Source organism: Ovis canadensis, chromosome 2, assembly GCF_042477335.2.
Source record: "Ovis canadensis isolate MfBH-ARS-UI-01 breed Bighorn chromosome 2, ARS-UI_OviCan_v2, whole genome shotgun sequence".
Lineage (NCBI taxonomy): Eukaryota > Metazoa > Chordata > Mammalia > Artiodactyla > Bovidae > Ovis > Ovis canadensis.
The window spans coordinates 88564231-88580597 of record NC_091246.1 but is presented as its reverse complement, the minus strand read 5'-3'; the positions used below and the strand labels follow the sequence as shown (position 1 = coordinate 88580597).

Here is a 16367-nt window from a genome sequence, read left to right as displayed (position 1 = left end):
GAGTGAACTAGATGGGTCCTTTTAGCATTCCTCTTTTCTATCATTAGCAGTGGGTCATTTGTGCCCTTTGTAATAAGGTCCTGTAAAAAGGGTGTTGTGAAAGCCTTAGATGAGTGATTCATAACCTTTGTAGGGTCATAGACACCTTGAAGAATCTGCTGGAAGCTATGCATATTCCCCCACCCTTGAAAATTCATAGGCACACCAAATGTTATACATAGTTTCAGAGCTTTCATAAACTACCTTCTTAAATTCAGACTATGGATCCCAAATTCTAGTACTAAATAGTATTTGTTTAATATTTATACATATCTGTGTGGTCAGTATTATCCACCAATGAGCTTATATCAAAGTCAGGAAATGAATTTTTGTGTCCAGAGCAATTTTTAAATGAACCAAATGATTTTTATTGATCTGTTCTCATCAGTTTGTGGGATAAATAGGAAAGTAGGAGGTCTTAACAAATAAAATGGATGCTTTATTTTACATACACTTAATAACTAATCAGCCTTGGGGACAAAATTATAAATATAATAATAGTTGACCATGTTTTCCAGGAAAACACCTTAGTAGTATTAGCCAGTTAAGGCAACATGCCATGTATTACATACAGACAAAATGAACACACATAATATATAATGATTATGTAGGAGAATGACCATGTCCTTAGAAGATAACATGTGAAATGTCAACATGATACCTGCCACTTTAAAATGATTCAGAAAAAAATATAAACTTATACATATGTTTATAAAGCAACTGTAGAAAATGCTAAATATTACTGAATCTAAGTGGCGGTAGTATGGCATTTCATTGTATACTCTTCAGGCTTTATTGGTATTTGATATTTTTCATTATAGGTCCTTAAAGAACAAACATACATTATTTTGAGAGAAATGTCAACATAAGCACACTCTTTCATTCTTGGACTGGATTCTCTTCATTCAATCAGTGAGCATCATTTTCCCACAGGAACATCATTTTGCTGTGTTAGAATCCCGTCCTAAGGTGTCCAGCGTTTCTATAGCTGAGTAAATAGTAAACTTTCATTGGTAATATTATACAACATCGTATGATAGATCATCAGCACTGAAGATACTCTCTGATGGCTCAGTGGCAAAGAATCCGCCTGCAATGCAGGAGACCCAGGTTTGATCCCTGGGTTAGGAAGGTCCCCTGGAGGAGGACATGGCGACCCACTCTAGTATTCTTGTCTGGCGAATCCCAGGGATTGAGGAGCCTGGCGGGCTACAGTCCACAGGGTCACAAAGAGTTGGACATGACTGAAGCGAGGGAGCATGCGCGCGCTCACACACATACACACACTGGGCAGTAAAGCTTGTGCCCTGGAACCTGCTGCAAAATGAAGTCTCCGGAACTATCAAGAAGTTCTCAGTGTATAAACCCAAGGCTTCAGAGCCAGGAGCAATTAGAAAGAAAGCTATTTCTACAGGATATTCCTCATGTCATTTTCCCCTGCTTCTGCAACAGATTTTTAATTCCAACACTGAAAATAGTGCTGAGTATTTGGCCAAGAAGAGGGTACTGTCTGTAACGTCAGATCTTCCTGGCTCCATTTCACAATAATGCAGTTAGGATTCCCAGAGCATATCTTTTTCCATTTCTGTTACTGCGAGCCTGTGTCTGTTCTCAGTGGTATGCTGCTTCCGTTGTGCTATTGACAGATAGCAGATAAGGTACTCCTTTGGAGACCACAGCCACGAGGTGGATCCAGAAATTTTATTTTAAGGCCTAAGCCAAACTCATCAGTCCATTAGTACTTCATTAGCAAAAATAGAGCTGTCCTTACTTAATGGCGGATCTCAATTTCATCTCCATGTTTCTGGTTTGCACTTTGTATGATTGAAAGGATGTATGATGTTGGAAATAATAGCCTACTTTTTTAATTGTGTACTTTTTGTTCAAAGCAAGGCTAATGAATAAAGCTCCAGATTTTCTTAAACAACTCTAGGAAGGTTAGAGGGCTTCTATTTTCTGAATAAGTTTCCTTCTGTCCCACATGGAAGATGAATTCAGAGTGTGTTTTATGTTTACTTGAGGAATGCAGAGAGTGATGCCTTGGACCTAGGGAAGTATAGCCTTAAGAGAACATAGTTTCAAGTTAGATTTCCTGTATTTCAACCCCAGTGCCTTCATTTACTACCTGTATGACTCTGAGCAAGTCAGTTAACTTCACTAGACCTTCCACACCTGATCTTTAAAATGGATATAATAGCAATTAGACATCCATAGGAAAATTGGATCATGACCAAAATACATATTTTATACAAAAATTAACTCAAAAAAATACTACTCAATACTCCATAATAGCCTGTATGGGGAAAGAATCTTAAAAAGAATGGATCTATGTATATGTGTAACTGACTTACTTGACTATACACGTAAAACTAACACAACATTGTAAATCAGGTATACTCCAGGGGCTTAGATGTGAAACATAAAACTAAAAATGTCTAGGAAATGAATAGAAAAAAAAATCTTCAGGACGGAGGACCAGGCAGAGAATTCTTAAACGTGCTACCAAACTGATGTGTCAAAGGAAAAAAATGGATAAATTAGACCTCATCGAAGTTAAAACCTTTTGCTCTGTGGAAGAAAGACAGTGTTAAAGAGATGAAAGTACTAATTACAGATGGGGAAATAATATTTGCAAACCACATATCTGGCAAAGGACTTGTATCTAGAATATGTAAAGAACTCTTGAAAGTGAATGTCACTCAGTCATGTCTGACTCTTTGCAACCCCGTGGACTATAGCCCGCCAGAATTCTCTGACCATGGAATTCTCCAGGCAAGAATACTGGAGTGGGTAGCCATTCCCTTCTCCAGGGGATATTCTTAACCCAGGGATCAAACCTGGGTCTCCTCCATTGCGGGCAGATTCTGTACTGTCTGAGCCAAAGAACTCTTGAAACATAACATTTCAATTAGGAAGTGGGCCAAAGAGAGGCACAAACATGTCACTGATAAAAATATACAAACAGCAAATAAGTACATGACAAAATGTTCAACATCATAGGCCGTTAGAGAAATGCACATTAATACCACAATGAGGTATATCTATTAGGACGGCTAAAATAAGAAGTAGCAGTAATACCAAATGCTAGCAAGACTGCAGAAGAAACTGGATCCCTTGTACATTGCTGATGGGAATGTAAAATTGTACCACCACTCTGGGAAATAGTTTGGCGGTTACTTTTAAAACTATAGATGGTTTTATGACCAAGAAATTATAATCCTTATGCATATGTATCAAAGAAATGAAACTTATTTTTTTGTTTTTGCAGAAACTTATACATAACTGTTCTTATCATCTTTATTCACTGTAACCCCAAACTGGAAATTATGCAGATGTTTCTCAGTAGATGAATGTGGTTGATCCATATCATAGAATACTATTCAGCAATAAAGGGAGCAAACTATTGATATCTGCTACAGCATGGATAACCCTTAAGGAAATTAAGTAGAAAAAGTCAGTCTCAAAAGCATATATACTTCATGATTCCACTTATATAACCATTATGAAATAATTATAAAGATAGGTAACAGATTGGTGAGTACCAGGGGAGAGGGATGAAGAGAGAAATGGATGTGAATATTAAAGGGTAGCACAAAGGAATGTTATGGTAATGGTAAAGTTAAGTATCTTGGTTGCAGTGGTGATTACAGGAAGCTACATGTGATTGAGTTGCATGGAGCAACACAAACACCACACACACTATATACAATCACAAGTAAATGTACACAAGAGTGGCAAAATTTGAGCGAACCCAATAGATTGGACGTGCCCGCTCTCTGGGTTTGATACTGTACGATGGTTGTATAAAATGCTCTCTTTGGGGGAGGCTGAGGAAAGTGTACACAGCACTCCTCTGTACTTTTTTCACAACTACCTGTGACTCATTAATTATTTCAAAATAAGAAGTGGTTTTTTTTAATGCTTCTTAATAGAACCTTCCATCTAGATTGGTCATGAGGATTAAATGAGCATTCAGCACTATCTCAAGTGTAGTTAATGCTCAATAGAAGTCAGCAGGAATTTTATATATTAATGGCTGCCTTTGCTACTTAATTGGAAAACTATGTATGTCTTAGAAGGGAGATTTAAACTAGAATATAAGTTATACAAGAACAAGGATTTGGGCTGTTTTATTCACTAGAACATCCCCAGCTACAACAATGTAATGCATATAAGGTGCACATGAAATATGTGTTGAAGGATGGATGAAAGAATCATTTTGAAGGTACCATGAAGGAAGATATCAGGCAGGCAGAGCATGAGGGAATAACTTAATATCCAAGGTAGGACACAGATAAAGCAGCTAAAATGGCAATTTGTCTGGGCTACCTATGAGAGCAAAGAGTAGGAAAGACAAGTGGTCCAATTAATAACTTTGAACCTTAATGTGATTCTCATTATTGTAGATGGCATCAGCCATCTAGCATACTAGAATTTCATAGAATACTATGGGGGAAATGGAGTGGTAACTGTCTTCATGTCAGGTCCCAGTGGTGGGATTCCTAGTCTTGCCTGTGTGCGCTACGTTTCCAGGGTGTGAAGGGGTGTAATGATCAGTGCCCAGTGGAACTGTTCCTTCCTGCCATGATCTCCTCTTCAGTGCCTGGTAGTTCTATTCCATTCGATGCTTCCACCACACCCCTTCTGCCACTACTGTGGCAGGTCCCGTTCAGCCACCAAGAAGAAGACTGACTCTCTTAGTTTAAAGGACCCATGCAATAGCGTTTGGGCACAAGGTGTAGGGACTAAGCCAGAGAATTGGTACCACTCTGTATTAATCCAAAGAGTCTCTGCTGATCATGAGCTAAGCCCAATACTCGATCCAGGCCCCTCAACTCTTTCCTGTATCCGAGTGATTTTGCTGCCTCTCTCAGCATCCTCCTTCCTTTCAAAACTCTATCCCACAACTTCCTAGCTGTCCATCAAGAGATCGGTGTTTGCTGAGCACCTATGGGGTACTGGCACACAGGCAGACGAAATACAAAATGCAGAGATATGTAACATGTAAGACACACGCCACAGAGTAGCCAAGCCTATGTGCCACAGCTACTGAACCAGAGCTCTAGAGCCCGCGAGCCACCACAACCGAGCCCACGGGCCACAGCTGCTGCAGCCTAAGCGCCTAGAGCCCACGCTCTGCAACAGGAGAAGCCACCGCAATGAGAAGCCAGTTCTCCACAGCAAAGAGTGGCCGCCGCTCCCTGCAACTAGAGAAAGTCCGAGAGCAGCGATGAAACCCCAGCACAGCCATAAATAAATACATAAATCCTTTTTAAAAAATTGTGGTAGAGAATCAATATATTGCATTAACGAGGTAGCATTGTACTAAGAGACCATAAAAGTGAAAAGGTACGTATTTCCAAATCACAAAGCTACACTACATTCAAATTATAGTCTTTTGTTCTCTTTGAAGTTCAGTTTATTTCTTTCTTTAATCTAAAGTCTGTGAAAGCATTTTAAAAACATCCTTTGCTATATGTTGTTTATAATTTTATAGACACAGTCATGTTTTTTGTATTCTTTATAGTGTTTGCTAACCTCTCTCCAAACCAAAATGCATGCTAAATCTAGGACTAGTAAACTAAAAAAAAGTATGAATACAAAAGTGATGGTCAGGCCACAGTTAATCCACTTAAGAATATATATATATATTTTTGGGCACATCACTTGTAGGATCTTAGTTCCCTGACCAGAGATCAAACCCAGGCCTGCAGCAATGAAAGGACAGAAAGTTCAGAGTCCTAACCACTGAACTCCCAGGGAATTCCCAGTATATGTTTAATTATACCAATTTTAAGTGATCTAACTACTACATATTCTTTCTGTCTAATTTTATGATAACATATTCGGGAATGTAACTGCCTGAAGACAGAGATCTTTGTCAGTTTTGCTCACACGTGTATCCCTAGAAGAATGCCCTAGAAGAATGCCTGGCCTGTACTAAGTGTCCAAAAAGTATTACCCAATAAATATTAAGTGATGGACCAAATAACTTTTCTTTATTCAAAACTTGCTATTCAGTGTCTTCCATTGATTGCTTTAGAAACTGGGAATGTGATTATTTCATTTTTGAGTTGTTCTTTTTTTTCCTTGAAACAAAGAAACAGCACCAGTCTGTCAAATGTCAGAAATAAATTGAAGATTGGGCACACCGTGCTTCCAAAAAAACTGAGTATAGACTAGTATCACATGGCCACAGTGAGAAATGGACTACCTAAGGGAGGACCCCACTCTTCCCACCTGCTACTAAGCTAAAAACGCCTTAATACAAGTCAATTTGATATATGGATAAACTAGTTTGCAGTGTTACTTAGACCTATGCTGTTGTGAAGGTCATAAACATGCCTCCATGACCTTCAAGAGATATTCAGAGGAAAATTTATGACAATTGTAGACAAGTCAAAATAATAACGCTGGAAGAAACAGAAGACCAGAAAATAACTTCTCTACTTTCTCTATTCCCAGGTACCAACTTTTTGTACCAAATGAACACAAATAAAATCTGTCATTTCTGCATCCACAGCAATCACTTGGCAAAGATTTTCTGGCTTCCATTGGAAGTCAGAGCTCATAAATAGTTCTTAATATACATAAGCTATTTTTACTGTATTTGCAGTTTCCAGTCTCCTTCCCACAGGCCACTGCAAGGAAAATTCCACTTTCTTGTTTCCCCAGCACTTCAAGAGACTATGCAGCCCAGGTGTCTGAGTTCATATCCCAGCTCTGCCTCTTACTGGCTAGCTACATGGCTGTGGACAAATTGTCTAACCTCCTTCAGCCTCAGGGTCCTTATGTATTACAGGGGGTAGGAGTGGTGATAATACCTGCTATTGTGAGGATTCAATGAGATACTATATATGAAGCCCTTGGCACATGTTGAGCTTTCAGTAAATATTGTCCATTATTACTAAAATTTGCTTCATTTACCGCAGATTATTCTGTGGTAATCCAGCACCAACATTTGTTGAACTTTTAAGTTCACATCATCTTAGACCCTCTTTCCTTAGAAGTCAGGCAATCTGGACTTAATATATGAGCACATCGGAGTTCTTTACCAGTCAAACGAAATTTGTGTGGCTAATGCCAGAACACCAACAGATTGTGTTTGATTGGCATATCAAAATGGTTCATTAGTAACTGTGAGAACTGCTCAAACAATACAGCAAAGTATTATATTGGTAACATCTGGATTTTTCAGGGGGAGGTGAGAGATGGTAGTAGTTGTTGGGTTGTTAATTCCTAAATTAAGTGAATTAACAAAGGTGCTCAGTATCCCAAGTACAGAAACAAACCTGGGGCACTTCATCCTTCTCTCTTTCTGTTTATAAAATGAGAAGTTAATGTCTTCTATGTACCTATTTAATAAGAAGGATTCAATAAGGACTATAAGGAGTAGATTTAAATAACTATCATTACTATTAATTTAGCCTGTGGAGCAAGCATCTGAGGAGCTTTGGTTCCTGACAAAGGACCCCACAGTCCCCACTCCTCCTAAGTGGCCTCACTCTCTCCTGCCACCTGGTTGCATTTTAGTAGCCATGTCAAGAACCATAGGAGGCAGGTGAATACTGCTTTCAGTGATCTTACAGTTTCCACTATTTGGAGAGAGTGGCTGGGGGAGTTGGGTATGGTACACACCCAGTACAACTTACCAATTTATGGAGAAGCATTTAAACTCCTTTTCTGTTTTTATTTTGCTTTCTCCAGCTTTATTGAGATAAAATTGACATATAAAATATAACATCTATAAATTTGGGGGTCCTACCTTCTCTGAATCTTTTAGTCTCCAGAACTTCTTGATCAAAATCAGGCCCATTAAGGTATATGAGATGTGAAATGCAAGACTTGCCTTGCCAATCCTGTATCCTTCAGACAGTGCTGATTCATGGGACAGGGATGGAGCCTGAAGCCAAGCCAAGGAAATATAATCTGTCGTGTCATCTCCTCTTCCCGTGGCTGCCAACCTCGGACATGCACAATTAACTGCCCTCTGGCGTCCTAAACAAATCATCCTGCACCATCCTGACCAGTGGAATTTTCCTACTCCACATAGAAACCACCCTGTTCTCTAATCCCATTCACAGCCTTGAACCTACTTTTGTCATAGAGTTTGCCATTATAATTTCTTGTAGCTCCTGTTATTAATAGTACTGATGATAGTACTAATATCAATACATAGTGTTTTCCATGTACCAAACATCATCTAAGCGCATTGTGTGTATAAACTCATTGAACCCTCCCAACAACCCCCTGAGGCACTTACTATCATTATCCCCGTTTGACAGATGAGGAAGCTAAAGCATAAAGAGATTAAATAACTTGTCCAAAGTCACAAGACTAATAAGTGACAAAAATAGGGAAATGAACCCACAGGGTCTGGGCCTGAATTCCACATTCTTAGTAACTATATGACACCACTTCTCATCCTACATTATTTCTTCTCTTGTACAACTATTTAAAAGGCAAAATGTTGTTCTTTGTCTCTAAGCAATTTTATTCCGTTTCCTTTTTTTGAAGGCTATATCTACTCTTCTGAAATTTCTTTCTACTATTCCAAATATTTCAAGATCATGGGAATTATTTGGGTAAATCATCAAAGCACTTTGTTTGCAAAGTGTGAGTTTTCATTACTGTGCTTTTTACTTAATTTTCATCCTTTCTCGCCATCCCATCCTAATGTGTTTCTTTAAAACCACAGTGGGTGTTATTGCAAGTGGATATTATTGCTATCTGGGCGGCCGCCTTCAGCACTTCACTAATCTTTGAGATTCTTACTTTCCTAAAGGACAGTGACAGTGGCATAATTACCCAGCAACCAATAGTGAACATAATTTGAATTTAAATCTCTTAGTAGTCCTTTCTTTAGCGCTTCCCAGTTGGCTCAGTGATAAAGAATCTGCCTGCCCATGCAAGAGATGCGTGTTCAGTCCCTGGGTCAGGAAGATCCCCTGGAGGAGGAAATGGCAGCCTACTCCAGTATTCTTACTTGGAAAATCCCATGGACAGAAGAAGCTGGTGGGCTACAGTCCATGGGGTCACAAAGAGTCAGGCACAACTTAGCATAGGGAGCATAAGTCCTTTCTTTAGGAATTTATTTAATCTCGTTCCCCTTAATATTTTAGGGAGTATGTTAGGGGCACAATAAAGGGAGGCAAAGGGACATGACTTTGCATCTGATTAAGAAATGGTTGTATTTCTTTCTTTTTAGATTTCTGATTTGAAGCTTTTACGTAGTTTACTTAGTCTTCTCATAGGCTTTGAGGATTATTCATTTTTAATCAGAAGGGAGATTTTAAATGTTTTTGTTTATTGCATGTAAATATGCTGAAAGAACAAGGAGATATCATTTCACACTTTCTTGTTAATTTTTTAAATGAAAATCAGTCATCCCTCAACCAACTTTTCTAAATTGACATTAATGTCAATTAAGTAATGAATTAATATTTCTAATATGTTTTGAATCACACTTATGACAAAATAATTATACTTTTAGGTCTTTTCTTATAGACTTTATAGTGCCTCTGAGTCCTTGGCACACTGAATTTAGGTACATTTCACAGGACTTAATGAAAGATTATGGTGGTGGAAGTTTATGGTTGTTATTTGACTGTTGTGAAAATTTGCTTGTCTTTCTTATCTGTTGTCAGAGCCACTGGCCAGATCATCTATCCTTTATTTTACACACTTGTCTTCTGGCACATGAAATCTTCCCAGTAACCCATCTGATTATGTAATTTGCAGGTGGGTGATTACTAGTCAGAGTAAAACAGGGGCTGTATGTCCATGATGTAGCTAAACTCTGGAATATTTACCTGATGTTTATGTGTGTGAAGTGGTAATGGGGGTCTGTGTGTGGGACAAGGCTGTCTACAAAGTCACATCAAAACTACACTTTGCACAAAAACAGAAATACAGACCAATGGACCAAGATAGAAAGCCCAGAAATAAACCCATGTACCTATGGGTACCTTATTTTTGACAAAGGAGGCAAGAATATACAATGGGGCAAAGACAGCCTCTTCAATAAATGGTGCTGGGAAAACTGGACAGTTTCATGTAAAAGAATGAAGTTAGAACACTTCCTAACACCATGCACAAAGGTAAACGCAAAATGGATTAAAGACCTAAATGTAAGACCAGAAACTATAAAAGTCTTAGAGGAAAACATAGGCAGAACACTCAATGACATAAATCAAAGCAAGATCCTCTATGACCCACCTCCTAGAGTAATGGAAATAAAAACAAAAGTAAACAAGTGGGACCTGATTAAACTTAAAAGCTTTGGCACAGCAAAGGAAACTATAAGCAAGGTGAAAAGACAGCCCTCAGAATGGGAGAAAATAATAGCAAATGAAACAACTGACAAAGGATTAATTTCAAAAATATACAAGCAGCTCATACAACTCAATGCCAGAAAAACAAACAACCCAATCAAAAAGTGGGGGAAAGACCTAAACAGACACTTCTCTGAAGAAGACATACAGATGGCTAACAAACACATGAAAAGATGCTCAACTTCGCTCATTATCAGAGAAGTGCAAATCAAAACCACGATGAGACATCACTTCACACCAGTCAGAATGGCCATCATCAAAAAGTCTACAAACAATAAATGCTGGAGAGGGTGTGGAGAAAAGGGAACACTCTTGCACTGCTGGTGGGAATGTAAATTGATACAGCCACTATGGAAGAAGGTATGGACATTCCTTAAAAAACCAGGAATAAAACCACCATATGACCCAGCAATCCCACTAGGCATATACCCTGAGGAAACCAAAATTGAAAAAGACACATATATCCCATTGTTCACTGCAGCACTATTTACAATAGCTAGAACATGGAAGCAACCTAGATGGCTAACACTTGAAAAGATGCTCAACATCACTCATTATCAGAGAAATGCAAATCAAAACCACAATGAGGCGCCATCTCACACCAGTCAGAATGGCTGCTTTTAAAAAGTCTACAAACAATAAATGCTGGAGAGGGTGTGGAGAAAAGGGAACCCTCCTACACTGTTGGTGGGAATGCAAACTAGTACAGCCACTATGGAGAACAGTGTGGAGATTCCTTAAAAAACTGGAAATAGAACTGCCTTATGACCCAGCAATCCCACTGCTGGGCATACACACCGAGGAAACTAGAATTGAAAGAGACCCGTATACCCCAATGTTCATCACAGCACTGTTTATAATAGCCAGGACATGGAAGCAACCTAGATGTCCATCAGCAGATGAATGGATAAGAAAGTTTTGGTACATATACACAATGGAGTATTACTCAGCCATTAAAAAGAATCCATTTGAATCAGTTCTAATGAGGTGGATGAAACTAGAGCCTATTATACAGAGTGAAGTAAGTCAGAAAGAAAAACACCAATACAGTATACTAACACATATATATGGAATTTAGAAAGATGGTAACAATGACCCTATATGCAAGACAGCAAAAGAGACACAGATATAAAGAACAGGCTTTTGGACTCTGTGGGAGAAAGCGAGGGTGGGATGATTTGAGAGAACAGCACTGAAGCATGTATATTACCATATGTGAAACAGATCACCAGTCCAGGTTTGATGCACGAGACAGGGCACTCAGGGCCGGTGCTCTGGGATGGTCCTGAGGGATGGGATGGGGAGGGAGGTTCAGGATGGGGGACACGTGTACACCCATGGCTGATTCATGTCAATGTATGGCAAAAACCACTACAACATTGTAAAGTAATTAGCCTCCAATTAAAATAAATTAATTTTAAAAATTTAAAAAATAAAAAATTTTTTAAAAAGACATTGTGGTTCATACACAGTGAAATATTATTCAGCCATAAAAAGGAATGCATTTGAGTCAGTTCTGATGAGGTGGATGAACCTCAAACCTATTATACAGAGTGAAGTGAGTCAGAAAGAGAAAGATAAATATCATATTCTAACACACATATTGGAGAAGGAAATGGTAACCCACTCCACTGTTCTTGCCTTGAGAATCCCAGGGATGGCGGAGCCTGGTGGGCTGCCGTCTATGGGGTCACACAGAGTCGGACACGACTGAGGCAACTTAGCAGCAGCAGCAGCAGCAACGCACATATATGTAATCTAGAAAAATGGTACTGAAGAATTTATTTACAAGGCAGCAATAGCGGAACAGACATAGAGAATAGACTTACGGACATGGGAGAGGGGACAGGGTGAGATGTATGGAGAGAGTAACATGGAAACTTATATTACCATATGTAAAATAGGTAGCCAACGGGAATTTGCTGAATGGCTCAGGAAACTCAAACAGAGGCTCTGTATCAACCTAGAGGGGTGGGATGGGGAGGGAGATGGGAGGGAGGTTCAAGATGGAGGGGATATATGTATAGCTATGGCTGATTCATGTTAAGGTTTGACAGAAAACAAAATTCTATAAAGCAATTATCTTTCAATAAATAAATTAAAAAGAAAAAAAAAACTTTACTTCAAATTAAGGGTATCTTTTTTTTTGGCCATATTATCTTAGTTCCCCAACCCTCGCCCACTGCAGTGGAAGTGTGGAATTATAACCACTGACTCACTAGGGAAGTCCCAGGGGAATCATTTTTAACCAATGGCTTTCAAGGGTCAAAGGAAGAAAGGTGATTTAAGGATTTGTGAATGATTTATAGAGTTAAAAATGTTAAAAATGGCGTCATCTCAGTTGTTCAATTATTTGCAGTAATTAGGGAAGGGGTCAGTTTAAATATAGGATTGAATTATAGGATACTTTACTTTATTAAGTAAAAGATGTATTCCTCAAGAATTGTTGTGGAATACTATGGATTTAGCTTAACAAGTCTTTCCTATAATTGGCAACAGTCTTTGAACAGACCACCAGGAACTGGGCTTTCAAATCAGTGTAGCCCAAATGTATGATATATAAGTATGTTTAAAATTAAGGAAATTTATAAAACAGAAGCCAAAATTAATCCTTAAAATCACATAGGTCCTCTTTTGAAGAAGTTGTCTTTTCTGTGACATCCAGTGAGTTAGAATAAACCAGATGTTCAATAGCCCTGAAAAGAAAATCACAACATTGAGGCCAACCCAAAACCTGGACACTTAACTAAATAATCCAGTGCTTAGAAACACTGCAGGATGTATACATTCGAATCATTTCTGTGGTCCTTTACTAGTTACCTCCAGTGTAATTAAAATCCCTTTAAAATTGAATTTCTAACATAATCAGAGGCGCATTTCCAGGACTGTGAGGCTGCTTCAAGGAATGATTAGATGGAGGCTAAGTCAAGTGAGCATTGGGAATTATGAGTAGAGGTGGGTGAAGCCCTGAAAATGAACAATGACCGTCATATGTCACGTTTCTCATCTTTTTTTGCAACAAGGCTACATAAAAGGAAAGTGGAGGGTGTTGAATGACCTCAGTTGCCACGTGTCTGTATATAAATGTACATGTTGCAACCTGATGTATATTCATATCTGCAAATTACACTTGAAAGTAAACTAATGATGTCAACTTGTGCTGACATTAAGCAGTGGGAAATTTTGCAGAGGATTTAGAACTTTCCCTGCACTGTTTTATCTTGAAAGAATCTATGTAAAAAGCACTTTCTTTCCATCTATTGTGTCTTATGAGTCTCCTTGCTTGTGAGAGAAAAAGCAAGTCATTGGAATAGATTTTTTTTTTCTTCCTTTCAGACCAAAAAACAGGTTTGGATTTTTTTTTCTTCTTCAAATATTTTTTTAAATATGTCTTTTTGAATCTATTCTCTCTGCTGGTGATATTTTTGTTCTTATAAAGACCACCCATTTCTTTCCTCAGTCCCATCCCATTCCTTCATGTTCCATAGTATCACTGGGGTATCAAACCTCAGCTTATAATTATTTGTCTCCCATTTAACCACAAGGTGTAAATTTGCTAACTGAAAAGGCGTGCTCTGACAGTTAATCTCCATGTGTGTCCAAAGGCTGAGCTGGCTGCCCTGGATAATTTCCCTGGGGGATTGTTCTATAGAATATGGGGCCATTTGTTGAGCTGTCTGATGTGGGAGATGAGAAAATGAAAGGACTGCCAGAGAGAAATGGGATCATGCGGTGCCTTTCAAAGCAGAAACAGAAATCAAAAGACAGTTTCACGTCCAGTCCACTTCCCCAAGCATGTTCCTGGGACTAGGGAATCAAGGATATTTTCTTATTAGTGTTTCTAGAGAAGTCACCGAGACAGAGCCCCGTATTAGGAGCTTATGGCAAATTTAGTCATGCCTGTAAGGGATACTCAGAAAGTGTTTACTCACTCAGTCATGACTCTTTCTTGACCCCGTGGACTGTAGCCCACCAGGCTTCTCTGTCCACAGGATTTCCCATGCAAGAATACCGGAGTGGGTTGCCATTTCCTTTTCCAGAGGAATCTTCCCAACCCAGGGATCTAACCTGTGTCTCCTGCCTTGGCAGACAGGTTCTTTACCACAGAGCCACTAGGGATGTGTACTCAGAAATTACCTCCAACCTAACCACTTCTGCCTGTGCCTGAAACTTACAGGTTCTTCAAGGGTCTGCAAAACTGTCTGGAACCAGAAGAAAAAAACATGTTGATATCGACTCTAAAATCCAAAAATTATCTACAAGATCATTAAATATTTAATTGAATGTCAACAAAATGTGTGTTATCAACTTTATAAGTATTCTGTTCGTCTTCTTGAAACTTACATGTGAAACCAAATCACAGGCTCAGTTTCGTCACTTTCCAACATTTCCAGCATGCCTATCATAAATTCAATGAATTGCCCATAGCCAGTAATTTGAAATGCAAAGTTATAATTATCTTTCCCATTTTTTTACACAAAAAAAATTGTATATTTTAGGTGGAGTGTGGGGGCATCTGAATGTTCTTTCTGTGACATGTTTGGTAGAGCTAAAAAAAGAACCCAGGGCTCATGAAGCTGTTAAAGTAGTTCTGCCTGCATCTTCTCTTCTTGCTGTGTGTGATTAGTCCTGAAGACAGGTCAGCAAAGACATTAATGGGAGGACCAGAGTCAAGACGGGGGAAAGATTCCAGTTTCTTCTTGCTCTTTGAACCCATAGTCGAGGGGAAGTGACAGAGACAATGGTCTGATCATGAGGAAGTTCCCAGGGTACCTGCATACTCTCGGAAAGATTGTAGGACTGTGCCTGGTTCTGTTGAAAAAGGAGTTTTCATTTCATAGAGGAAGCTAAGCCGTCCAGTTGGAACCTGGAGGAAGAGTGCCAGAGTCCCCTTGTCTGAGTTATATTCTCCCCAACCAGGCTTCCCAGGTGGCTCAGTGGTAAAGAATCTATCTGCCAAGTGCAGGAGATTGATGTTCGATCAATGTTCAGTCCCTAGATTGAGAAGATCCCCTGCAGGAGGAAATGGCAACCCACTCCAGTATTCTTGCCGGGAGAATCCCATGGAGAGAAGAGCCTGGTGGGCTACAGTCTGTGGGGTCACAAAAGAGTTGGACACAACTGAGTGACTAAGCATGCAATGAATGGCTGGCCCTCCTGGACCCTTGTGTTTTAGTCAACTTTTCTCAAAGGGACAAATATTTCCCTTTTTAGAATGAAAAACTTGAAGGGGTGGGGCAGGAAAGAAGGTGGGTCATCTGGATTCCACGTGTGATGGTCTTAGTCTTCACGTCAGTGGCCTCGCGTCTTCAGGCTTTACTTGATGTACCACACTTGAGGTGGTGAGTGTTGACTCCCTCTGAAGGACATGGACTATGACACATCCTTGTAATCTCAGTCCTTGATACTAACCACTAAAAAGAATAACCACTAATGATTCTTGCAGAACTTTTTTCTTTATATGTTCTAATGTATTATTATTTTCTTTTATAAAATGAAATAGTACATAAGGGTTTTAATTTTTTCACTGAATGATATATCTTAGATATTCTTCCATGTCAGCAGATGTGTTCTTAGCCTCATTCATTTTAGTGGCCACATGACATTCCGCTAGATGGCCAGATCACAACTAATTTAACTTCCTTCTGTCACTGGGTATTTGGGTTGACCATTCAACTTTGATCTTTCAAGTGAAAGTACCATATACCTAAATAACCATATGGCACCAGTGATAAAGAACCCACCTACCTGTGCTGGAGATGTAAGAGACGTGGGTTTGATCCCTGGGTCAGAAAGATCCCCTAGAGAAGGGCATGGCAGCCTACTCCAATATTCTTGCCTGGAGAATCCTGTGGACGGAGGAACCTGGCGGGTTGCAGAATCCCTATGAACAGAGGAGTCCATAGGGTCGCAAAGAGTTGGGCACGACTGGAGCCACTTAACATGTGGCGTACATCCTTAATTCCCTGTGCCGGCATAGTCTTTCCCAGGAGC

General features: G+C 39.3%; 1 protein-coding gene across 1 annotated transcript in view; it reads left to right on the top strand.

Annotated features, from left to right (window-relative positions):
* The window catches only part of SLC24A2 (solute carrier family 24 member 2), a 275605-nt gene that overhangs the window by 168382 nt on the left and 90856 nt on the right, over positions 1 to 16367 (top strand). The window lies entirely within an intron of this gene.